Source organism: Salmo salar, chromosome 18 (genome assembly GCF_965601325.2).
Source record: "Salmo salar chromosome 18, fSalSal1, whole genome shotgun sequence".
Classification (NCBI taxonomy): Eukaryota; Metazoa; Chordata; class Actinopteri; order Salmoniformes; family Salmonidae; genus Salmo; species Salmo salar.
Window position 1 is genome coordinate 99,822,690 of NC_138308.1, and position 26,432 is coordinate 99,849,121.

Consider the following 26,432-nt stretch of genomic DNA (forward strand, 5'->3'; position numbering starts at 1 on the left):
GGAGACCTTACCATGAAATGCTTACTTACAAGCCCTTAACCAACAATGCAGTTTAAAAAAGACGAATAAGAATAAGAAATAAAAATAACATTAAAGAGCAGCAGTAAAATAACAATAGCGAGACTATATACAGGGGGTACAGAGTTAATGTACTGAATCAGGGGTGTGAATTCAATATTTATGTATTTCATTTTCAAGAAATTTACATTTCTAAAAACATGTTTTCACTATGTCATTGTGGGGTATTGTGATGTCATTATGGGTTATTGTGATGTCATTGTGAGGTATTGTGATGTCATTGAGGGGTATTGTGATGTCATTCTGGGGTATTGTGATGTCATTGTGGGGTATTGTGTGTAGGTGGGTGAGAAATAACATCTACTTAATGCATTCTGAATTCAGGCTGGAACACAACAAAATGTGGAATAAGTCAAGGGGTAAAAACTTTCTGAAAGGCACTGTATTTAATTACAAATAAAAATGTATGTTTTAAGTGAGAAGTAGGCATTGGTCTTTAGCCAAAAAAGAAAGAAAATTCACATGAGCATCACAATGCCTTCTACACCCATGCTCTACCAAGGTTTTCCAGGACACAGCTTTGACCTACTACGGTAGCTATGTTGCTCTATTGTACTTCAAACATTGTGTTCGCAGGTTGCTTAGGATTCAAACCTTCTTTGTTGGTACTATTACCCACCAGACATTTCTAAACCCAGAGGCACAATATCGCCAGACTTCGGGGAATGCTTATGAAACAGACCAATGAGACCAGGCCGGGGTTTGGGGTTAGAGAAGTCAAAAAGAGAAGTGAAACATTCTTCCTTAGTTGTTCATTTTATAGAAATGTAACCTCTCTAGGGTATGTGGGACGAAATTGTCCCACCTACTCAACAGCCAGTGGAATCCCGTGGCGCGATTTTCAAATACCTTAGAAATGCTATTACTTCAATTTATCAAACATATGACTATTTTACACCATTTTAAAGACAAGACTCTCGTTAATCTAACCACACTGTCCGATTTCAAAAAGGCTTTACAACGAAAGCAAAACATTAGATTATGTCAGCAGAGTACCCAGCCAGAAATAATCAGACACCCATTTTTCAAGCTAGCATATAACGTCACAAAAAACCAGAAGACAGCTAAATGCAGCACTAACCTTTGATGATCTTCATCAGATGACACACCTAGGACATTATGTTATACAATACATGCATGTTTTGTTCAATCAAGTTCATATTTAAATCAAAAACCAGCTTTTTACATTAGCATGTGACGTTCAGAACTAGCATACCCCCCGCAAACTTCCGGGGAATTTACTAACAATTTACTAAATTACTCACGATAAACGTTCACAAAAAGCATAACAATTATTTTAAGAATTATAGATACAGAACTCCTCTATGCACTCGATATGTCCGATTTTAAAATAGCTTTTTGGTGAAAGCACATTTTGCAATATTCTAAGTACATAGCCCAGCCATCACGGGCTAGCTATTTAGACACCCAGCAAGTTTAGCCTTCACCAAAATCAGATTTACTGTAACAAAAATGTTATTACCTTTGGTGTTCTTCGTCAGAATGCACTCCCAGGACTGCTACTTCAATAACAAATGTTGGTTTGGTCCAAAATAATCCATTGTTATATCCAAATAGCGGCGTTTTGTTCGTGCGTTCCAGACACTATCCGAAATGGTAAATCATGTTTACGAGCATGGCGCAATTCGTGACAAAAAAATTCTAAATATTCCATTACCGTACTTCGAAGCATGTCAACCGCTGTTTAAAATCCATTTTTATGCCATTTTTCTCGTAAAAAAGCGATAATATTCCGACCGGGAATCTGCGTTTCGGTAAATAGAGGAAAAAAAAGAACGCGCCTAAGCCCACTGTCCCCTGATCGGCCACTTGAAAAAGGCGATAATGTGTTTCAGCCTGGGGCTGGAATGACGACATTCAGCTTTTTCCCGGGCTCTGAGAGCCTATGGGAGCCGTGGGAAGTGTCACGTTACCGCAGAGATCCTTTGTTTTGGAAAGAGATGTCAAAGAAAGCCAATAAATGGTCAGACAGGCCACTTCCTGTAAAGGAATCTCTCAGGTTTTTGCCTGCCATATGAGTTCTGTTATACTCACAGACACCATTCAAACAGTTTTAGAAACTTTAGGGTGTTTTCTATCCATATATAATAAGTATATGCATATTCTAGTTACTGGGTAGGAGTAGTAACCAGATTAAATTGGGTACGTTTTTTATCCGGCGGTGTAAATACTGCCCCCTAGTCCTAAGAGGTTAAACTACTCAGTCTGCACCCCAGAATGTATAAGATTCTGGTTAAATGACACAGACGGAGGCCCAGCCTACAATAGTCAACCAAGTTTATTCACGAGAGCTCTGAATATCATACAATGTACACAGCCTTTTATACCTAACATTTGGTCATGCCATATGTCATACCCCTTACAAATGCCCCCTCCTCTTCTTTAATTTCTTACATCTAGACGTTCCGCTAGCAGAACACTGCTCCAATATCCAATGATAGGGCATGGCGCGAAATACAAACTCCTCGAAAATCTGAAAACTTCAATTTTTCAAACATATGACTATTTTACACCATTTTAACTTCTATAGGGTGTACCAAGCGTCCCACCCCTGGTACACCCTATCAACAGCAGGTGAAATATCAAGAGCGCCAAATTTGAAAACAATTAAATGTCATAATTCAAATTTCTCAAACATACAACTATCTTACACCCTCTGAAAGATAAACATCTCCTTAATCTAACCACGTTGTCCGATTTCAAAAAGGCTTTACGGCGAAAGCATAAAGTTAGATTATGTTAGGACAGTACATTGAAAATAGCTGTGTGTAATGTTTTGTCAATGCAAAGACAGGTGTCACCAAAAGCAGAAAACCAGCTAAAATTATGCACTAACCTTTGAAAATCTTCATCAGATGACACTCCTAGGACATTATGTTAGACAATACATGCATTTTTTGTTCTATCAAGTTCATATTTATATCCAAAACAGCATTTTACAATGGCGTTGATGTTGAGGAAATATTTTCCCTCCAATACCGCCAATCAATCAGCACAACAAATTAAATAATTACTATTCGTAACCATTGGTAAAATATTATATTGTCATTCAAAGAATTATAGATTAACATCTCATGAACGCAACTGCATTGCCAGATTTAAAAATAACTTTACTGGGAAATCACACTTTGCAATAAACGAGGTCCTGTCCTCAGAAAAATAGGCTTGGCGATACAGACTAGGCGCCATCTTGGAGCCATCTAAAATCAAAAATACTACGTAAATATTCCCTTACCTTTGATTATCTTCATCAGAAGGCACTTCCAGGAATCCCAGGTCCATAACAAATGTAGAGTGTTCGAAAAAGCTAATAATTTATGTCCAAAAAGCTCCGTGTTGTTAGCGCGTCCTGTAGGCTACTCAAAAACATGAACGTCGCCCGCCGGACTTGTCTTCATCAAAGAGGGAAAACAAATTTTTTACGTTCGTTCAAACATGTCAAACGCTGTATAGCATAAATCATTAGGGCCTTTTTCAATCAGAACTTCAATAATATTCAAGGTGGACGATTGCATTCTCTTTTAAAACGTATTGGAACGAGAGTACCCAAACATGCACTCACGCGCCAGAGTAGTATTGGCCATCCGCTTATGACCAACGTTCCAAGTCTCTTGTTCGGTCAGTTTTCACAGTAGAAGACTCAAACCACTTTGTAAAGACTGGTGACATCTAGTGGATGGCGTAGGAAGTGCTCAATGATTAATAAGTCCCAGTGTGTTTCAATGGCATAGGCTTAAAAGTAATTCAACACATCAGATATCCACATCCTGTCAGAATTTGTCTCAGGGTTTTGACTGCCATATGAGTTCTGTTATACTTACAGACACCATTCAAACAGTTTAAGAAAATTCAGAATGTTTTCTATCCAAATGTGTTAATAATATGCATATCCTAGCATCTGAGTTGTTGTAGGAGGCAGTTAAAAATGGGCACATATTTTTTTCAAAATTCTCAATACTGCCCCCTAGCCCCAACAGGTTAAAGACAAGACTCTCCTTTATCTAACCACACTGTCCGATTTCAAAAAGGCTTTACAATGAAAGCAAAACATTAGATTATGTCAGGAGAGTACCCAGCCAGAAATAATCAGACACCCATTTTTCAAGCTAGCATATAATGTAAAAAAAAAAAAAAACACAGCTAAATGCAGCGCTAACCTTTGATGATCTTCATCAGATGACACTCCTAGGACATTATGTTATACAATACATGCATGTTTTGTTCAATCAATTTCATATTTATATCAAAACCCAGCTCTTTACATTAGCATGTGACGTTCAGAACTAACATTCCCACCGAACACTTCCGGTGAATTTACTAAATTACTCACGATAAACGTTCACAAAAAACATAACAATTATTTTAAGAATTATAGATACAGAACTCCTTTATGCAATCGCGGTGTCCGAGTTTAAAATAGCTTTTCGGTGAAAGCACATTTTGCAATATTCTGAGTAGATAGCCCAGCCATCACAGGCTAGCTATTTTGACACCCACCAAGTTTGGTACTCACCAAACTCAGATTTACTATAAGAAAAATTGGATTACCTTTGCTGTTCTTCGTCAGAATGCACTCCCAGGACTTCTACTTCAACACCCAAATGTTGGTTTGGTTCCAAATAATCCATAGTTATATCCAAATAGCGGCGTTTTGTTCGTGCGTTCAAGACACTATCCGAAGGGTAACGAAGGGTGCGCGTATCGTGACAAAAAATTTCACAATATTCCATTACCGTACTTCGAAGCATGTCAAACGATGTTTTAAAACAATTTTTATGCGATTTTTCTCGTAAAATAGCGATAATATTCCGACCGGGAGTCGTTGTTTTCGTTCAAAGACTGAACATGTAAAATGGACTCTTCACGTGCACACGTGCGCCCGTCTCATTGTTCTCAGATCGACCACTATCCAAATGCGCTACTGTTTTTCAGCCATGGACTGCAAAGTCATCATTCAACGTTCTGGCGCCTTCTGAGAGCCTATGGGAGCCTTAGAAAGTGTCACGTTACAGCAGAGATCCTCTGTTTTCAATAAAGAGGCTAAAGAAGGCCAAGAAATGGTCAGAGAGGGCACTTCCTGTTTGGAATCTTCTCAGGTTTTGTCCTGCCATATGAGTTATTTTATACTCACAGACACCATTCAAACAGTTTTAGAAACTTTAGGGTGTTTTCTATCCAAATCAAACAATTATATGCATATTGTAGTTTCTGGGCAGGAGTAATAAACAGATTAATTCGGGTACGTTTTTATCTGGCCGTGAAAATACTGCCCCCTATCCATAAAAGGTTAACACGGTCAATGCTAATTTACAAGTCTTCTCCATCACATACATTGCTTATCATATCCTGCCCCATGTTACATACAGTGCCTTGCGAAAGTATTCGGCCCCCTTGAACTTTTCGACCTTTTGCCACATTTTAGGCTTCAAACATAAAGATATAAAACTGTAATTTTTGGTGAAGAATCAACAACAAGTGGGACACAATCATGAAGTGGAACGAAATTTATTGGATATTTCAAACTTCTTTAACAAATAAAAAACTGAAAAATTGGGCGTGCAAAATTATTCAGCCCCCTTAAGTTAATACTTTGTAGCACCACCTTTTGCTGCGATTACAGCTGTAAGTCGCTTGGGGTATGTCTCTATCAGTTTTGCACATCGAGAGACTGAAATTTTTGCCCATTCCTCCTTGCAAAACAGCTCGAGCTCAGTGAGGTTGGATGGAGAGCGTTTGTGAACAGCAGTTTTCAGTTCTTTCCACAGATTCTCGATTGGATTCAGGTCTGGACTTTGACTTGGCCATTCTAACACCTGGATATGTTTATTTGTGAACCATTCCATTGTAGATTTTGCTTTATGTTTTGGATCATTGTCTTGTTGGAAGACAAATCTCCGTCCCAGTCTCAGGTCTTTTGCAGACTCCATCAGGTTTTCTTCCAGAATGGTCTTGTATTTGGCTCCATCCATCTTCCCATCAATTTTAACCATCTTCCCTGCCCCTGCTGAAGAAAAGCAGGCCCAAACCATGATGCTGCCACCACCATGTTTGACAGTGGGGATGGTGTGTTCAGGGTGATGAGCTGTGTTGCTTTTACGCCAAACATAACGTTTTGCATTGTTGCCAAAAAGTTCGATTTTGGTTTCATCTGACCAGAGCACCTTCTTCCACATGTTTGGTGTGTCTCCCAGGTGGCTAGTGGCAAACTTTAAACGACACTTTTTATGGATATCTTTAAGAAATGGCTTTCTTCTTGCCACTCTTCCATAAAGGCCAGATTTGTGCAGTATACGACTGATTGTTGTCCTATGGACAGAGTCTACCACCTCAGTGGTAGATCTCTGCAGTTCATCCAGAGTGATCATGGGCCTCTTGGCTGCATCTCTGATCAGTCTTCTCCTTGTATGAGCTGAAAGTTTAGAGGGATGGCCGGGTCTTCGTAGATTTGCAGTGGTCTGATACTCCTTCCATTTCAATATTATCGCTTGCACAGTGCTCCTTGGGATGTTTAAAGCTTGGGAAATCTTTTTGTATCCAAATCCGGCTTTAAACTTCTCCACAACAGTATCTCGGACCTGCCTGGTGTGTTCCTTGTTCTTCATGATGCTCTCTGCGCTTTAAACGGACCTCTGAGACTATCACAGAGCAGGTGCATTTATACGGAGACTTGATTACACACAGGTGGATTCTATTTATCATCATTAGTCATTTAGGTCAACATTGGATCATTCAGAGATCCTCACTGAACTTCTGGAGAGAGTTTGCTGCACTGAAAGTAAAGGGGCTGAATAATTTTGCACGGCCAATTTTTACGTTTTTTATTTGTTAAAAAAGTTTGAAATATCCAATAAATTTCGTTCCACTTCATAATTGTGTACCACTTGTTGTTGATTCTTCACAAAAAAATTACAGTTTTATATCTTTATGTTTGAAGCCTGAAATGTGGCAAAAGGTCGAAAAGTTCAAGGGGGCCGAATACTTTCGCAAGGCACTGTAATCTACTGCAAGCCTAAAGGTTTCTCCCCTCCCTGGGTGGGGAGACCTTCTTCCTGTTATCAGTTTCACAGTGATCACAAGTTGTCTGCTGTCTGTTAACAGTTCCCCATTTTCCTTGAATGTCTTGCTTACATTGCTAAATCCTTAAGCTTAAACTTTTCCTATACACACACACACACACACACACACACACACACACACACACACACATTAGTACCTCCATCTTACAATCACTCGGTTATACATTTTCAGGGTGAAATCATTTAGTCAAACCTGTAATCATATAATTTTCATTACAAGAATGTGGTGATCGATGGTATCAAAAGCAGCGCTAAGGTCTAGGAGCACAAGGACAGATGCAGAGCCTCTGTCTAATGCCATTGAAAGGTAATTTACCACCTTCACAAGTGCAGTCTCAGTGCTATGATGGGGTCTAAAACCAGACGGAAGCATTTCGTATACATTGTTTGTCTTCAGGAAGGCAGTGAGTTGCTGCGCAACAGCTTTTTCAAAATTTTGGGAGAGGAATGGAAGATTCGATATAGGCCGATAGTTTTTTAATATTTTCTGGGTCAAGGTTTGGCTTTTTCAAGAGAGGCTTTATTACTGCCACTTTTAGTGAGTTTGGTACACATCCGGTGGATAGAGAGCCGTTTATTATGTTCAACATAGGAGGGCCAAGCACAGGAAGCAGCTCTTTCAGTAGTTTAGTTGGAATAGTGTCCAGTATGCAGCTTGAAGGTTTAGAGGCCATGATTATTTTCATCATTGTGTCAAGAGATATAGTACTAAAACACTTGAGTGTCTCCCTTGATCCTAGGTCCTGGCAGAGTTATGCAGACTCAGGACAACTGAGCTTTGGAGGAATACGCTGTCACGCCCTGACCTGAGAGAGATGTTTTTCTCTGTTTGGTTAGGTCAGGGTGTGATGTGGGGTGGGCATTCTATGTGTTATATTTCTATGTTGTCTTTTTCTTTGACTGGCCTAGTATGGTTTCCAATCAGAGGCAGCTGTCTATCGTTGTCTCTGATTGGGAACCATACTTAGGCAGCCCTTTTCTCCTTTGGGTTTCCTGGAACGGAACTGTTTCGTTGTCTGTTTATTTTGTTTTTCTAAATAAAGAACAAAGATGAGCACTATATCCGCTGCGTCTGTCCCTTACCTTCCCTTGCTTATGACAACCTCACTAGTCCTCTACTGGCTGTACTGGGTAGACCAGAGGAACCAGGCTCTGAGGGGTGACCAGTCCTCTACTGGCTGTACTGGGTAGACCAGAGGAACCAGGCTCTGAGGGGTCACCAGTCCTCTACTGGCTGTACTGGGTAGAGAGGAACCAGGCTCTGAGGGGTGACCAGTCCTCTACTGGCTGTACTGGGTAGACCAGAGGAACCAGGCTCTGAGGGGTGACCAGACCTCTACTGGCTGTACTGGGTAGAGAGGAACCAGGCTCTGAGGGGTGAACAGTCCTCTACTGGCTGTACTGGGTAGACCAGAGGAACCAGGCTCTGAGGGGTGACCAGTCCTCTACTGTCTGTACTGGGTAGACCAGAGGAACCAGGCTCTGAGGGGTGACCAGTCCTCTACTGGCTGTACTGGGTAGAGAGGAACCAGGCTATGAGGGGTGGCCAGTCCTCTTCTGGCTGTGCCGGGTGGAGATTATAACAGAACATGGCCAAGATGTTCAAATGTTCATAGATGACCAGCATGGTCAAATAATAATAATCACAGTGGTTGTCGAGGGTGCAACAGGTCAGCACCTCAGGAGTAAATGTCAGTTGGCTTTTCATAGCCGATGATTCAGAGTATCTCTACCGCTCCTGCTGTCTCTAGAGAGTTGAAAACAGCAGGTCTGGGACAGGTAGCACATCCGGTGAACAGGTCAGGGATCCATAACCGCAGGCAGAACAGTTGAAACTGGAGCAGCAGCACAACCAGGTGGACTGTTGACAGCAAGGAGTCATCAGGCCAGGTAGTCCTGAGGCATGGTCCTAGGGCACAGGTCCTCTGAGAGAAGAGAGAGAGGGAGACCTCACTAATGCTCTTGTGGCTGAATGGAAGCAAGTCCCCACAGCAATGTACCATCATCTAGTGGAAAGCCTTCCCAGAATAGTGGAGGCTGTTATAGCAGCAAAGGGGACCAACTCCATATTAATGTCCATGATTTTGGAATGTTCAATGAGCAGGTGTCCACATACTTTTGGTCATGTAGTGTTTCTACCTAATGTTAGATAATAGCAGGTGTCCACATACTTTTGGTCATGTAGTGTTTCTACCTAACATTAGATAATAGCAGGTGTCCACATACTTTTGGTCATGTAGTGTTTCTACCTAATGTTAGATAATAGCAGGTGTCCACATACTTTTGGTCATGTAGTGTATAAATCTCATGATTCAATGATTATTTAATTCTCACTATCTTTATTTAATTTTTACAGATGAACTCAAAGAAGAGCTGAGTAAGTAGTGTGTGTGTGTGTGTGTGTGTGTGTGTGTGTGTGTGTGTGTGTGTGTGTGTGTGTGTGTGTGTGTGTGTGTGTGTGTGTGTGTGTGTGTGTGTGTGTTGTGTGTGTGTGTGTGTGTGTGTGTGTGTGTGTGTGTGTGTGTGTGTGTGTGTGTGTGTGTGTGTGTGTGTGTGTGTTCACGCGTGTCTGTGTGTGCATTGTCATGTTTTTAAGGTTTGCTCACCAACATGTGGGTTCTGACTATCTGTTCTTGTCCTCAGGGAAAGCTGAAGAAACCATCCAATCCCTCTCCACCTCTCCAGGTGGTCAACAGAAAACACAGACTCCTTCCCAAAGTAATCAGTCTTTATGATTCTAATGTTTCCTAGAATTACTGGTCAGTTTATTATCTCTATCTGTCTCTCTCTCTGTCTGGTCAGTTTATTATCTCTATCTGTCTCTCTCTCTGTCTGGTCAGTTTATTATCTCTATCTGTCTCTCTCTCTGTCTGGTCAGTTTATTATCTCTATCTGTCTCTCTCTCTGTCTGGTCAGTTTATTATCTCTGTCTCTCTGTCTGGTCAGTTTATTATCTCTATCTGTCTCTCTCTCTGTCTAGTCAGTTTATTATCTCTATCTGTCTCTCTCTCTGTCTGGTCAGTTTATTATCTCTATCTGTCTCTCTCTCTGTCTGGTCAGTTTATTCTGATGTTGTTCCTTCATCCTTTCTGTCTTTAATAGAGTCTGAGGGGATTGAAGGGATGGAGATGGAGTCTATACCAGGGAGGAAGTCTGGTCCTGGTCCAGGGAGGAAGTCTGGCTCCTGGTCCAGGGAGGAAGTCTGCTCCTGAGATGAAGCCTTTACTGGCTGCTGGACCACAGAAGGATGATCTGGATGATCTGGAGAGGGGAGGAAGAGTTACTACAGAATTTAACTATGTGCTATAGGGTTACTATAGAGAGATTATAACTATAGAGCTGAGTTACTATAGAGAGACTATAACTATAGAGCTGAGTTACTATAGAGAGACTATAACTATAGAGCTGAGTTACTATAGAGAGACTATAACTATAGAGAGACTATAACTATAGAGCTGAGTTACTATAGAGAGACTATAACTATAGAGCTGAGTTACTATAGAGAGACTATAACTATAGAGCTGAGTTACTATAGAGAGACTATAACTATAGAGCTGAGTTACTATAGAGAGACTATAACTATAGAGCTGAGTTACTATAGAGAGACTGTAACTATAGAGCTGAGTTACTATAGAGAGACTATAACTATAGAGCTGAGTTACTATAGAGAGACTATAACTATAGAGCTGAGTTACTATAGAGAGACTATAACTATAGAGCTGAGTTACTATAGAGAGACTATAACTATAGAGCTGAGTTACTATAGAGAGACTATAACTATAGAGCTGAGTTACTATAGAGAGACTATAACTATAGAGCTGAGTTACTATAGAGAAGACAGTAACTATAGAGCTGAGTTACTATAGAGAGACTATAACTATAGAGCTGAGTTACTATAGAGAGACTATAACTATAGAGCTGAGTTACTATAGAGAGACTATAACTATAGAGCTGAGTTACTATAGAGAGACTATAACTATAGAGCTGAGTTACTATAGAGAGACTATAACTATAGAGCTGAGTTACTATAGAGAGACTATAACTATAGAGCTGAGTTACTATAGAGAGACAGTAACTTTCTATAGAGACCTATCCCTCCTAACAAAGCTGAGTTTCTGAGTATATAACTGAGTGATATGAATCTTGGTGAGACAGAGTCCTCTGATCAACGTGTTGGTCACTACTCTATAATCCACTTTCAGTAGTTAGTTCTTTACTTTTTGAAGTTTTACTACCCATGTTTGTATTATGGGTTTATATCCATTTCCTGGTTATTCTATATATGTGTTCCCCATAAACAATGTCTTTCTAATCCCCCTCAGGTATTGATAGTGTTGAATTGAATGGAACGATGGACTAAGGTCTCCTGTTAGAATCTGTTACAGACCCTCTTATGTCCAGTACCTGATAATCACAGGTATATCAACAGGACCACAGGAGGCTGGTGGCACCTTAATTAGGGAGGAGGGGCTCGTGGTAATGGCTGAAGAGGAATCAGTGGAATGGTATCAAATACATCAAACATGTGGTTTCCATGGTTTCCGTTCCAGCCATTGTTGTGAGGCTCCTCCCCTCAGTTTCCTGTGAACAAGACTGATAAAACCATTTATTGAAATGTTTCTATTTTAATGGTGTTGAACTGTTATAACCATGTTATGAGGCTATACAGGACTGACCATCAATGATATCAACATTATTGTTATTACCATGTTATGAGGCTATACAGGACTGACCATCCATGATATCAACATTATAGTTAGAACCATCTTATGAGGCTATACAGGACTGACCATCCATGATATCAACATTATAGTTATAACCATCTTATGAGGCTATACAGTATTTGTTTCCATTGACCATGTTTGTAGTAAAATAAGTTTATATTTGGGGTTCTCATGGAGTGTGACAGTTGAACAAAGATCATGAGGCATTTATAAGTTATATTCTTCAACAATCAATGGTTACATATTCATTTACAAGTGCAAAAATGGATGTATCAACTGCTGATTGCCCCTTTAAGGTATGCTACTGTTGTTTGTCTATTGATCTGGTGCATGAGGAAAAGACTGGCACTCACAAGCCTTTCATGTGAATGCTCTTCTTGTTTCATTGGAACATGTAAAAACACCTTAATAACCCTGTAATTGACTGTATTTTTTATAAGGGTATTTACATGTTTAAAGGTGAGTGATAAGGGAATGTATATATTTAAAGGTGAGTGATAAGGGTATTTATATGTTTAAAGGTGAGTGATAAGGGTATTTATATGTTTAAAGGTGAGTGATAAGGGAATTTATATATTTAAAGTACTGATAAGAGAATCTGAATGACATTAAGAGTAATGACTAAAGTATTCCACCCTAATAGTTACAGAAGCTTAGACAATGTGTTTAGACATGACACTAGAATATTGGGAGACAGTGGGAACTTTGTGTTTGTGTGTGATAAAGAAGGACTGACAACAGACATGTTTTGGTACTGTGAGACCAAGAACAGGAGATACAGTTCCTCCACTCAGGGAGGAACAGAGGCGCTTGTAGGAGATTTATAAAAGGCTGTTTTATATGATTTTTAGACCGTTCTCTGAATAAAGAACCAACCTTTTGCAGAAGCTGAGTCTTTGCCTAATTATTATTAAACCCAGGGTCTTTCAAACCTCGGGGAATGGTCAAAGATTAAATAATTGTTAGTTATAATCATTGGGATTGAAAATTCTCGTGACAAATTTTTATAATCCTGTTTCTATGATCTGTTTCCTCTACCATGGAGCCAGGTGGCTTTGGATAAAGGCGTCTGCTAAATGGCTTTTATTATTAGTCTCCTTTGACAACAAGCTGCCCAGTGTAGTTATCATTCCTTTCCACTAGATGGCCACAGCTAGTCACCATCCAGACAGACTGACAGGAACCTCTGACCTGGATGTAACACATCACCATCCAGACAGACTGACAGGAACCTCTGACCTGGATGTAATACAGCCACCATCCAGACAGACTGACAGGAACCTCTGACCTGGATGTAATACAGTCACCATCCAGACAGACTGACAGGAACCTCTGACCTGGATGTAATACATCACCATCCAGACAGACTGACAGGAACCTCTGACCTGGATGTAATACATCACCATCCAGACAGACTGACAGGAACCTCTGACTGGATGTAATACACCACCATCTGTCAGTACCACACTCACTAGTCTACCCATTATCTTGTAGTATCCCCATTATCACTCTACAACACTCCTACTCTACCCATAACCTGGTAGTATCACCATCCATACACACTACAGACACCTCTACTGAGTACATACATCACCATCGTTATTTCTGGTAGTATCCCCATTATCTCTCTACAACACTCCTAGTCTACCCATTACCTTTTAGTATCCCCATTATCTCTCTACAACACTCCTACTCTACCCATAACCTGGTAGTATCCCACCATCTCTCTACAACACTCCTACTCTACCCATTATCTGGTAGTATCCCCATTATCTCTCTACAACACTCCGAGTCTACACATTACCTTTTAGTATCCCCATTATCTCTCTACAACACTCCTACTCTACCCATAACCTGGTAGTATCCCACCATCTCTCTACAACACTCCTACTCTACCCATTATCTGGTAGTATCCCCATTATCTCTCTACAACACTCCTACTCTACCCATTATCTCTCTACAACACTCCTACTCTACCCATTATCTGGTAGTATCCCCATTATCTCTCTACAACACTCCTACTCTACCCATTATCTCTCTACAACACTCCTACTCTACCCATTATCTGGTGGTATCCCCACTCACACCAGATTGTGTCACCGCTACACAGACCCTCTAGCTGAGGTGTTTCAGGCGGCATGTCTGTGTTGCTACGAGATGGAACTCTTTGATCTGGGCCAACGATCGGCTCAAACACGTCTTCAGTCGGTTTATCGGCTCCCTAACTAACGTTATTTCATCCTCTGTTATAAACTCAGACTCGGAGCTTCTCTTCCTAAATTCAGCCGTTTTATGTGAGTTCCTTATCTGTTGGAAAGATATCAGTTTGTCTCTGTGATTGGTTTGTCCTCAACTGACAAATCAACTGTAAATACGAAGGGCCATATAAATACATTTGATTTGAGTTCCAAACTGTTCTCTCCTGCCAGTGATGCAACAATGCCACTTTGACCAGCTCCATGTGGCTGTCGTTCTAAATCCGAGTGTTTCCCCTTTAAAAGCCACCAAGCATCGAGCTAAAGGCTACATCTAGCTAGCATAGTCATGCACACCATGCATGCCTTTTGGACCTCATAACTTTTTGGGGAAAAGTATATAAATATATTTTTATATATTTTTTTTTTTAAACAATTGTATTCTATTAGAAAAAAAAGAAAAGGACACTTGATATTGTTTTAGGTTCATTTTCCAATCTGTTAGGTGCATAATCCTAACGGAGGTAATGTGGAGCCTAAATTAGCCATAGCTCTGTGAGTGAGCAATACTGAGCTAGCAGAGTGGCGAACACTTAAACAGGATTTGAACTTCTCTATCAAACGTATTTGAACATTGCTCTCTGACCACAGATAGACCACACAACATGGCCAATACACGGTGAAATCTAACATAACCTCACCCCCGGGCTTTTGCTCACAGCACATATAAACATGGGATATCAACCACTCAAAGTGGACCTGACTGGGAGTGACCATAGAATTCTATGTGATCTACTGAGTAAAGTCTTTGTCATCATTTAATTTGAGCAAATCACACGAATGAGGCAGAAGTGTCTTTGCAACGAGAGTAAATCAAACAACTGAAAACACACCAGTGACCAGCGCTCTGCGGCACGAAACACAATTCCCTTGAATCACTTATAATGAATGTACCTGCGTGAGAAACGGCAGGCCAGGGACCAGGGGCCAATTTCATGCCATATGTATTGAATTCAAAATAACATAAATCGTCAACGTGAAAAATAAAGTTGAGAATGTAAACATATTTTAGAGGACGGGTAAAATGATGGATGTTGAAATCAAAAACCGAACAATTGAAGCTAAATGTATAGAACTGTAAACAACAATAAGACATCAAAAGGAAAACCCCCAAAACTTGTAAGCAAATAATTTTACTGCGAGAGCAAAACGCTATGACAAATAATTTTAAAATATATTTGAAAACGAATGCAAACATTTTTTCAGTTAAACTTTCCCAGCAACCAATCCTATTGAATACATTTTGCCTATGCTCTTGCCTGCATGTATTACCTTTTGGTTACGCTACTCGTATCTTTGCTTTCGATGTCTGTTTCTTTGCTTTCACTACCAGTCTTTTCGATTGAGAGTTTTGGCATTATTTTTCCGTGAAGGGCGGGGTTTAGAGGGAGGCGTAGACAATGAGTCTCCATTGGTCCGCTAGTTTTGGAGTGACGGTTCACCTTAACCCAATCAATGAACATGATAGACAGGCTTTTTTTCATAATGTAGAATAATCTGTATACATACAAGAAGTATACAAACAGACAATGATAACATGCTAGGGGGTACAACAAATTACAGATTATACAAAGACCTTAAAAGAAACACACATATTGATTATTTTAACAGCTTCCTGATTAGAATAATGTTGAATGGTCTTAATGTACTGATCCAATTCCTTCTAGAAAACACAGAAGAGTGGTTTCTTAGTGAATTTACATTTATGAATATGACATTTTGCCATTAGCACATTTAGATTTATGAGGTAAAATTGTTTTTCTTTATCTTTATTATGGTTAAGGAAACCGAGCAGCACATTCTCCCATAAAAAACAAAAGTCATCAAGAATATTAACAATTATAAAACTTCTTTCCATAATTGTTTTACATGTAGACAAAGCCAAAATAAATGCAAAACTGTTTCTGGATGCTCAACACAAAAGTACAATTAATGTTAATGTCTTTTTTGAGTTTCTTCAGGTAATGATTCGCAGGGTAATACTTACGGATCATTCTGAAAGAGATCTCTTTGACCTGGTTAACAAGCAGGTATTTGTGTGGTAATAACCAGACTTTTTCCCAACAGATATTAGTGACCAATGTATTCCAGTAAATTGTGACATAAGGAATAGATACAATATCCCTGTTGTTCTGCGGGAGCAAGGAGAAACACATTTTCCCTATTGGAGAGTCAACTGGATTAAGCGAAGGTAGGTCAACAAGGTGAGGTCTGGCTACACCTCTAAATAACATGAGAGTTCCAGATGGAATAGCATCAAAGACTATGGAGAACTCTCTAGATGTTACAGCATCATAGAATATGGAGAACTCTCTAGATGTTACAGCATCATAGAATATGGAGAACTCTCTAGATGTTACAGCATCAGAGACTATGGAGAACTCTCTAGATGTTACAGCATCATAGAATATGGAGAACTCTCTAGATGTTACAGCATCATAGACTATGGAGAACTCTCTAGGTGTTACAGCATCAAAGACTATGGAGAACTCTCTAGATGTTACAGCATCATAGAATATGGAGAACTCTCTAGATGTTACAGCATCAGAGACTATGGAGAACTCTCTAGGTGTTACAGAGATATTGTAACGAGATACTCAATTATGTAGTTACGAGATAAATCCTCATAATTGCCTTCTGCATTAAAAAGTTGATGTGATTACTGAACTAGTTCTTAAAATATAAAGAATTTGTTTCTATACAAATGTCCTTTAAGTTCCAAATTAAATACCTATGAGGGGAAAAACATGTTGATATATTAACGACTATGCTAAGAATACTGTCACGTCCTGACCAGTAATAGGGGTTGTTTGTTATTGTAGTTTGGTCAGGACGTGGCAGGGGGTGTTTGTTTTATGTGTTTCGGGGTTTTTTGGTTAATGTTCTATGTTCGTTCTAGTTTTTCTATTTCTGTTTAGTTTATTGGGTTGACCTTCAATTGGAGGCAGGTGTTCCTCATTGCCTCTAATTGAAGGTCCTATTTAGTAGGGGTGTTTTTCCATGGGTTTTTGTGGGTAGTTGTTCCATGTGTAGCTGTGTGCCTCACAGGACTGTTTCTCGTCGTTGTTTTTTGATTAAGTTTTATTTTGGTTTTCTTCTAAATAAAGAAGATGAGCATACACATTCCCGCTGCGCCTTGGTCCCATCTTCCTTACGACGAACGTGACAAATACTGGTCTATGAAAAGCAGATCATTTAGCAGGAATCTTATCAATGTTACAAAGTAACAGAATTGAGGGAGAAGATATGCGGTATGAAATTCCAAATTGAAGTTGGATTCTTTCAGAAATGTTTAGCCAAATTTATCTTAACTATTATTCAAAGTAGGAAAATCTAAAAAATGTAGACCACAATATTCAAATTAGTTCATAACAGATTTACTAATATAATGTGATTTTTCCAGATGAAGTTGAAAAGCACCTGGTCAACTGCTTTACCTATTTGGTTGTCAAGATGTAGGGGACTGGGCTGCATGTAGGGGGGACTGGGCTGCATGCAGGGGGGACTGGGCTGCATGCAGTGGGGACTGGGCTGCATGCAGGGGGGACTGGGCTGCATGCAGGGGGGACTGGGCTGCATGCAGGGGGGACTGGGCTGCAATAGTATGTCTGGAGATACCTTCAGCTTTAGAAAGCAATACTCGACCTTTCAAGGATAAATCCCTCTGCAACCAATGGTTCAACTTCTTTTTAGACAGGCTTTTTCTATTGGCTACTTAAGTAGACGGTCTGACGTCATCACTACGCGCCACATCTTCCCCCCTGTTGTGAACAGATATTTTTTTCACATTTTTTTTATTGTATTAAACAGTAACATGCAAAACACAAACAGAACAGCCAGAGGGATTCCACAGAGAAATAAGGGAGAGAAAAATACAATTTTAATGATTTAAAATCCACATTATATCAATTCAAATACAGACAAGTAGCAAATATATTTTTGTAACATTTTGTTTTAACGATTCTAAATAGTTTTGCAAATCAGATTTAACAAAAATTAAGGCGCTTTTTCTTCATAAATTTTGATTTGTGTAAGAATTTGTTTCCTAATAAAATATAGATTATTACACTCACATTCAGTAAAATAACATGTCAAACTTAGTAATTTCAATGGTTGTATATAATATAATTGTCTGCATTTTGAGGCCAAGATATAGTTTTACATCAGTCCAGAACACTTCACTATATAAACAATTACAGAATAAGTGTTCAATAGATTCAGTTTCTAGATCACAAGAACTGCCTTCACTGGTACCATCAGGTATGTATTTAGAAATCAAGCTATTACACGGATAGAATCTATGGATTATCTTAAAGGAGATCTCCTTTACTTTATTGGTCACCATAAATGTGTGTGGAGTGAGCCAAGCACGGCGCCAGTTTACATCAAACGATGAAGCCCAACAAAATATTGCAGAGGGAATAGACTTCCTGTAGAAAATATCCCTTAATAAACGATTGTTGAATTTCGTATCTAGTAGACCTATGCCATTCACCTGGATATCGCTTACAATAGGAGATATTCCAAAATATTCATTAATCTGAAGTAAAGATTTTATCCCACTAGGTATATCTTTAATAACAGCGTCATATTCCTTGCTTGAAACCTCAAAGTTGTATCTTTCCATAAATTCTCTCCGCATAAATAGATTCCTTCTAATACTAACTAATTGGCTGACAAGGACAATGTTTTTAGAGAACCAGTTACGGTAAAATAACATCTTGTTTCTATGTAATAATCGACCCATTGTTCCATATAAAACATTTATGGGGTGAAAAGTTGTGATTATACAGCAAAGCCCAGCACATTAAAGCCTGCTTGTGAAAAGCTGCCAATTTCACAGGAAGTTTACCCACAATATAGGGACATTGTAGTAAATTTTTTTATAATTAAGCCCTCTGAGCTTCTGAAAAACAAAATGAGGTACAATATTCCAGAAACTATGAGGATTTTTTAAGTGCCTTTTAGCCCAGTTGACTTTTGAAGAGAGAGAGAGTGAATTCTAAGACATTTAGACGGCCATCACAAACCCTGTTGTGCTTTTTGTTCATTGCTTTTTATCTTATGTGGCTTGTTTTTCCACATGCAGTTGTATAATAGCCTGTCTAAAGGTACAGGAAGTGGACTTGGGAATGTCAAAAGATGAAAAGGATGCACGAGAGCCCCTCAGCTTTGGATAAAAGCACCCTTCCTTGAAGACCTAAATCCCTCCCTAACTATGAGGATCATTTCTTTTTTGACAGATTCAATTACAGGGTTCAAATGAAGATCATCCACAGCCTTAAGATTTTTGGTGATGTTTACACCGAGGTAGATTACAGTATCTTTTTCAGAGATGTTACAATCTGCTGGATTTGACAGCTCCTTACAGAATAAACAACTCACATTTGGAAAGATTTAAAACCAAACCTGAGATTTTGGAGAACTGCTTCACAACAACCAATGATAATCTAGTTTGTGACACATTTTTCCAAAAAAAAGTGAGGTGTCATCCGCCAGTTGGGATATCTTGATCTCTCTGGCCTGGAATGTAATGCCTTCAAATTGACATTGATAAACTAATGAGCATAACATTTGAGAAACTAACAAAAATAAAAAAGGTGAGATTGGACAACCCTGTCGTGTTCCTTTGTAAATGTTAAACCTTGAGGGTGTTCCATGACAGTTTGATACAGCTGTTCAGTATACAGAGTTCTTACAGCATCAACAACAAAACAACCAAACTTCAAATGCTTAATTAACCTGTTGGGGCTAGGGGGCAGTATTTTCACGGCTGGATAAAAAAACGTACCCGATTTCATCTGGTTACTAATCCTACCCAGTAACTACAATACGCCTTCAGATTGACTTCGACATGTTGTTCTGAGGTCCTGAGCGCTCTGGAGCAGGTTTTTAATCAAAGACCTCTGTACTTTGCTCTGTTCATCTTTCCCTCTATCCTGACTATTCTCCCTGTTGCTGAAATCATCCCCACAGCTGATGCTGCCACCACCATGCTTCACCGTAGGGATGGTGCCTGGTTTCTTCCAGACGTGACGCTTGGCATTCAGGCCAAAGAGCTCAATCTTGGTTTCATCAGACCAGAGAATCTTGTTTTTCATGATACCCTTCCCCAGATCTGTGCTTCGACGGGTCACCGGTTCGAATCTCAAGTCCGACAGGGAAAAGGAGCGAAGTAGAACGGAAACAGGAGGGCTGCTGGCATCAGTGTCTCTCCTGCCTCGAGCCTCATCTCATTCAATTGAGCTCTCCTGAGGAGTTCCCCTTCAACGGCACTGCATAATAGAATGAGAGGGTGATTAAGAAAAGGCCAGTTAGCGCAAACTTAAAATGTACAGTCAGCTTTCTACATCAATATGTTAAATATTTTGATATTTGAACTATCAATATGTTGGGCACATCGCACACATACCTGATAGATTTTCAGGATCTACGGTTTCACCTACAAGTACAGACAGAGATTAAGAACCCGGGAGCCTTGCAAACACACATATACAGCCCACCTGAATTAAATGTAGACAGTCCCAACACTGAAAAGCTATTGATTTGGGGAGGAGTGATTTTACAAATCTGTTTGTAATAGAATAGAGGTAATTAAGGTGGAGTGATTGAACTAAAGCTCACAATATTGTGACGAAAGCATTGGAACATCTCTGAACGGTTAGAGATCACCTCACCTGTCACACATTGACGTTTCGTACGTCGATTTCCAACCACATACCCCATTGGCGCGGCTACTGCAGCTCCCACTACAGCTCCCACTGCCAGACAAAGCCCAACTGTCCAGTAGGACTGGCACGGCTTGGGAAAGACGTCATCTGAAACACAGAAGCCATGTAGAACCCATTACATACTATCATACCAATTGATTGGTTTGGACCTCCAGATTGCTAATCTATGAAAGAACATTGGCAGCGTGGTGCAAACAAAATAATAATTTCATAAAACATTTTCAAAAACTTCCAATTGTAAATTCAATAATCTTTTCAAAACAGATCCCTCACCAGGAATGCGAATGTGCTTCGTTCTGGTGATGTTCTGCTGTTGAACTCTACAGGTGAACCAGTTGTTGTCAGTCTGCTGTATGGTGACATTTCGTCTCACAGTGTAGAAACCCTCAGTGTCAGTCTCGGTCTCTGTAGGTCCAGTAGCAGGGAGGATGGCTCCATTGTTGTCAAACCACTCCAGCTCAGGTTCAGGGTACCAGCCTTCGGACTCACACCTCAGGACCAGCCCACTACCATCAGTTCCTTCAATAGAGAGGACTGGCTGAAATCCAGGGCCTGCAAAGATTAAAGTTAACACAGGGGTGAGATTCCTGTTATGAATATGAATGAATTCATTCCTTGTTCTCAAGGCAGAGTTGCAAAGAAAAAGCCATATCAGTAATATTAATGGTCCACTATGTGTTAGTTAATATTACTGTTTCTTAATGGGTGTTAATATTACTGTTTCTTAATGGGTGTTAAGAAGCAGTAATATTAACACCCATTGAGAAACAGAAATTACATTTACATTTTAGTCATTTAGCAGAAGCTCTTTTCCAGAGCGACAATTCATACATTTTTTCCCCCGTACTGGTCCCCCGTGGGAATCGAACCCACAACCCTGGCGTTGCAAACACCATGCTCTACCAACTGAGCCACACGGGACCATATTAACTAAAACACAGTGGACCATTAAGAAACAGTAATATTAACACCCATTAAGAAACAGTAATATTAACACCCATTAAGAAACAGTAATATTAACACCCATTAACCTCTCTAGGGTAGGGGGCAGTATTTTCACATCCGGATAAAAAACGTACCCGATTTAATCTGGTTATTACTACTGCCCAGAAACTAGAATATGCATATAATTGTTTGATTTGGATAGAAAACACCCTAATGTTTCTAAAACTGTTTGAATGGTGTCTGTGAGTATAACAGAACTCATATGGCAGGTCAAAACCTGAGAAGATTCCATACAGGAAGTGCCCTCTCTGACCATTTCTTGGCCTTCTTTATTCTCTTTATTGAAAACAGAGGATCTCTGCTGTAACGTGACACTTTCTAAGGCTCCCATTGGCTCTCAGAAGGCGCCAGAACATTGAATGATGACTTTGCAGCCCCTGCCTGAAAAACAGTAGCGCATTTGGATAGTGGTCGATCTGAGAACAATGAGACGGGCGCACGCGTGCACGTGAAGAGTCCATTTTCTTCTTTGAACGAAAACAAGTCTCCCGGTCGGAATATTATCTCTATTTTACGAGAAAAATCGCATAAAAATTGATTTTAAACAGCGTTTGACATGCTTCGAAGTACGGTAATGGAATATTTTGAATATTTTTGTCACGATACGCGTCCGCCCGTCACCGCTCAGATAGTGTCTTGAACGCAAGAACAAAACAGAGGATATTAGAACATAACTATGGATTATTTTGAACCAAAACAACATTTGTGGATGAAGTAGAAGTTCTGGGAGTGCATTCTGACGAAGAACAGCAAAGGTAATCCAATTTTTCTTATAGTAATTCTGAGTTTAGTGAACGCCAAACTTGGTGGGTGTCAAATTAGCTAGCCCGTGATGGCGAGCTATCTACTCAGAATATTGCAAAATGTGCTTTTGCCAAAAAGCTATTTTAAAATCAGACACCGCGATTGCATAAAGGAGTTCTGTATCTATAATTCTTAAAATAATTATGTTTTTTGTGAACGTTTATCGTATCGTGAGTAATTTAGTAAATTCACCAGAGGTTTTCGGTATGTTTGCTAGTTCTGAACGTCACATGCTAATGTAAAAAGCTGGTTTTTGATATAAATATGAACTTGATTGAACAAAACATGCATGTATTGTATAACATAATGTCCTAGGAGTGTCATCTGATGAAGATCATCAAAAGGTTAGTGCTGCATTTAGCTGTGGTTTTGTTTTTTGTGACATTATATGCTAGCTTGAAAAATGGGTGTCTGATTATTTCTGGCTGGGTACTCTGCTGACATAATCTAATGTTTTGCTTTCGTTGTAAAGCCTTTTTGAAATCGGACAGTGTGGTTAGATTAACGAGAGTCTTGTCTTTCAAATGGTGTAAAAATAGTCATATGTTTGAGAAATTTAAGTAAATTGAAGTAATAGCATTTCTAAGGTATTTGAATATCGCGCCACTCGATTCCACTGGCTGTTGACTAGGTGGGACGATTTCGTCCCAGATACCCTCGAGAGGTTAAGAAACAGTAATATTAACACGCATTAACCTGTTAGGGCTAGGGGGCAGTATTGAGAATTGTGAAAAAAATATGTGCCCATATTAAACTGCCTCCTACACAAACTCAAAGGCTAGGATATGCATAGTATTATTAGATTTGGATAGAAAACACTCTGAAGTTTCTAAAACTGTTCTGAATGGTGTCTGTAAGTATAACAGAACTCATATGGCAGTCAAAACCCTGAGACAAATCCTAACAGGAAGTGGAATTCTGGTGTGGAATCACTTTCAAGGCTTTCCTATGAAACACACAGTGAGTTAGGATTCATGTAGCACTTCCTAAGGCTTCCACTAAGGCTTCCACTAGATGTCAACAGTCTTTACAAAGTGGTTTGAGTCTTCTCCGGTAAAAACTGACCGAATGAGAAGCCTGGAAAGTTTGTCATAAGCGGATGGCCTATACTACTGTGACGTGCATGCATGTGGGGACTCTTTCGTCCCGAAACGTTTTATAAGACAATGCAATCGTCCGCCTTGAATATTATTGAAGTTCTGATTTAACCTGTTAGGGCTAGGGGGCAGTATTGACACGGCTGGATAAAAAAACATACCCGATTTAATCTGGTTACCACTCCTACCCAGTAACTAGAATATGCATATACTTATTACATATGGATAGAAAACACCCTACATTTTCTAAAACTGTTTGAATGGTGTCTGTGAGTATAACAGAACTCATTTGGCAGGCAAAACCCTGAGACATTTTCTGACAGGAAGTGGATACCTGATGTGTTGTATTACCTTTAAACCTATCCCATTGAAAAACACAGGGGCTGAGGAATATTTTGGCACTTCCTATTGCTTCCACTAGATGTCACCAGCCTTTACAAAGTGTTTTGAGTCTTCTGGAGGGAGATCTGACCGAACAAGAGCCATGGAACGATGATGGCCCATTAGACACCTGGCGCGCGAGTTCATGTTGGGTACCCTCGTTCCAATACGTTATAAAAGAGTATGCATTCGTCCACCTTGAATATTATTCATGTTCTGGTTAAAAAAGGCCCTAATGATTTATGCTATACAACGTTTGACATGTTTGAACGAACGGAAATATATTTTTTCCCCTCGTTCATGACGAGAAGTCCGGCTGGCTTAGATCATGTGCTAACAAGACGGAGATTTTTGGACATAAATGATGAGCTTTTTTGAACAAAACTACATTCGTTATGGACCTGTGATACCTGGAAGTGACATCTGATGAAGAGAATCAAAGGTAATGGATTATTTACATAGTATTTTCGATTTTAGATCTCCCCAACATGACGTCTAGTCTGTATCGCAACGCGTATTTTTCTGGGCGCAGTGCTCAGATTATTGCAAAGTGTGATTTCCCAGTAAGGTTATTTTTAAATCTGGCAAGTTGATTGCGTTCAAGAGATGTAAATCTATAATTCTTTAAATGACAATATAATATTTTACCAATGTTTTCTAATTTTAATTATTTAATTTGTGACGCTGACTTGACTGCCGGTTATTGGAGGGAAACGATTTCCTCAACATCAATGCCATAGTAAAACGCTGTTTTTGGATATAAATATGAACTTGATAGAACTAAAAATGCATGCATTGTCTAACATAATGTCCTAGGAGTGTCATCTGATGGAGATTGTAAAAGGTTAGTGCATCATTTTAGCTGGTTTTATGGTTTTGGTGACCCTGTCTTTGAATTGACACAACATTACACACAACTCTTGTAAATGTACTGTCCTAACATACTCTAAATTTATGCTTTCGCCGTAAAACCTTTTTGAAATCGTAAAACGTGGTTAGATTAAGGAGATGTTTATCTTTCAAAGGGTGTAAAATAGTTGTATGTTTGAAAAATTTGAATTTTGACATTTATTTGGATTCAAATTTGCCGCTCTTGAAATGCACCTGCTGTTGATGGAGTGCACCACGGGTGGCACGCTAGCGTCCCACCTGGCCCATAGAGGTTAAAAAGGCCCTAAAGATTTATGCTATACAACTTTTGACATGTTTGAATGAACGTAAATATTTTTTTTTTTGTACTTTCGTCGCGACATGTTCTGCGCGCTTCGTACATTTGGAGTAGCCTTCGGAACGCGCTAACAAGAAGGAGCTATTTGGACATAAATTATGAGCTTTTTCTTTTTTTCAAGCTTTTTCGAACAAAGCAACATTTGTTGTGGACCAGGGATTCCTGGAAGTGCCTTCTGATGAAGATAATCAAAGGTAAGTGAATATTTACAATACTATATTTGATTTTAGATGACTCCAAGATGGCGCTACCCTGTATCGCCTAGCCTATTTTTCTGAGCATAGTACCTCGTATGTTGCAAAGTGAATGCGGTTGCATTCACGAGATGTTAATCTATAATTCTTTGAATGACAATATTATATTTTACCAATGTTTTCGAATAGTAATTTTTTAATTTGTTGTGCTGATTCACTGGCGGTATTAGACGGAAAATATTTTCTGAACATCACCGCCGAAGTAAAATGCTGTTTTTGGATATAAATATGAACTTGATAGAACAAAAAATGCATGTATTGTCTAACATAATGTCCTAGGAGTGTCATCTGATGAAGATTGTAAAAGGTTAGTGCATAATTTTAGCTGGTTTTCTGCTTTTGGTGACGCCTGTCTTTGCATTGACAAAACATTACATACAGCTATTTTCAATGTACTGTCCTAACATAATCTAACTTTATGCTTTCGCCGTAAAGCCTTTTTGAAATCGGACAACATGGTTAGATTAAGGAGATGTTTATCTTTTAAAGGTTGTAAGATAGTTGTATGTTTGAGAAATTTGAATTATGACATTTAATAGTTTTCAAATGTGGCGCCCTTGATATTTCACTGGCTGTTGATAGTGTGTACCGGGGGTAGCGTCCCAGTTAGCCCATAGAAGTTAAGAAACACTAATATTAACACCCATTAAGAAACAGTAATACTAACACCCATTAGTTAATATTACTGTTTCTTAATGGGTGTTAATATTACTGTTTCTTAATGGGTGTTAATATTACTGTTTCTTAATGGTCCACTGGGTGTTAGTCATTTTGCTTT

The 26,432-nt window shown here is 39.3% G+C and overlaps 1 protein-coding gene and 1 long non-coding RNA gene across 5 annotated transcripts in view; one reads left to right on the forward strand and one right to left on the reverse strand.

The window, feature by feature from the left end:
• LOC106583397 (butyrophilin-like protein 2) overlaps positions 1–26,432 on the reverse strand; it is a 428,110-nt gene that overhangs the window by 143,616 nt on the left and 258,062 nt on the right. The window lies entirely within an intron of this gene.
• On the forward strand, positions 9,397–11,005 carry LOC106597706 (uncharacterized). Its single transcript, XR_006763221.2, has 3 exons — positions 9,397–9,552; positions 9,819–9,893; positions 10,278–11,005. It is a non-coding gene; the product is annotated as an uncharacterized LOC106597706 (long non-coding RNA).